The 1,314-nt window shown below is 35.2% G+C and overlaps 1 long non-coding RNA gene across 1 annotated transcript; it reads right to left on the bottom strand.

The window, feature by feature from the left end:
- Nucleotides 1-373: 373 nt before the first annotated feature.
- LOC136819958 (uncharacterized) lies at nt 374-831 on the bottom strand. The gene is made up of 3 exons (XR_010848509.1): nt 787-831; nt 619-669; nt 374-424 (listed from the first exon to the last, which is right to left on the bottom strand). It is a non-coding gene; the product is annotated as an uncharacterized lncRNA (long non-coding RNA).
- Between the last annotated feature and the right edge of the window lie 483 nt (nt 832-1,314).

Genomic DNA, 1,314 nt, shown 5'->3' with positions numbered 1-1,314 from the left:
GATCAACTCGCCGATAGATTATACCAGAAAGCTAGCTGGTAACTTTGTGTTTGTTTTTGTGGTGTGTTTTGTTGACGCTCGCTTTGCCTTTCGAAACTTGACGTTATAAACCACCGCCTCGCATTCTACCTTTTGGAAAGTTTTCTCATATTTGCACTGTTTTTCGATCTTATTTGCGCAATGATTTTTGAACTTATTTGCACTGCTTTTAGGACTTGTTTGGGAAATTAACTAGTTTATGCACTCCTCCTAAGCCAATCAGATCGCTCATATTTTTTCACTATACGATAATGTCCTTTAGCATTTACGAAAATACTTAGTATTCCGAAATAAGAAAACTCGTCCAAAATAGGAGACAAAGTAAATAACTCACCATTCCGAGCCAACTGCATCCTGGACAGCAAGGTTTGAAATTGGAGGAGCACTGAAAAATTAAAAGAAAATGACATTTCGTTCAAAATAATAATTCATTTCCACGAATGAATAATTAGTTTCCGGTTCGTAGTATGATGTGGTATAATACTTAACTATGTCCTTTAGCAGTCACTGATACTTTGACAATCTGAAATAGGAAAACTCACATTTCGTTCAAAATACAAGACAAAGTAAATAACTCACTATTCCGAGCCAACTGCATCCTGGACAGCAAGGTTTGAAATTGGAGGAGCACTGAAAAATTAAAAGAAAATGACATTTCGTTCAAAATAATAATTCATTCGACCTTGAAAATCTGAAATAGGAAAACTCACATTTCGTTCAAAATACAAGACGAAGTAAATAACTCACTATTCCGAGCCAACTGCATCCTGGACAGCAAGGTTTGAATTTGGAGGAGCACTGAAAAATTAAAAGAAAATGACATTTCGTTCATAATAATAACTCATTTCCACGAATGAATAATTAGTTTCCGGTTCGTAGTATGATGTGGTATAATACTTAACTATGTCCTTTAGCAGTCACTGATACCTTGACAATCTGAAATAGGAAAACTCACATTTCGTTCAAAATACAAGACGAAGTAAATAACTCACTATTCCGAGGCAACTGCATCCTGGACAGCAAGGTTTGAAGTTGGAGGAGCACTGAAAAATTAAAAGAAAATGACATTTCGTTCAAAATAATAATTCATTCGACCTTGACAATCTGAAATAGGAAAACTCACATTTCGTTCAAAATACAAGACGAAGTAAATAACTCACTATTCCGAGCCAACTGCATCCTGGACAGCAAGGTTTGAATTTGGAGGAGCACTGAAAAATTAAAAGAAAATGACATTTCGTTCATGGTAACAACTCATTTCCACGAATGAATAAT

Source organism: Clytia hemisphaerica, unplaced genomic scaffold, assembly GCF_902728285.1.
Source record: "Clytia hemisphaerica strain Z4C2 unplaced genomic scaffold, Clytia hemisphaerica genome assembly, whole genome shotgun sequence".
Classification (NCBI taxonomy): Eukaryota; Metazoa; Cnidaria; class Hydrozoa; order Leptothecata; family Clytiidae; genus Clytia; species Clytia hemisphaerica.
The sequence above is the reverse complement of the archived record's forward strand: the minus strand, read 5'-3'. Positions and strand labels throughout refer to the sequence as shown.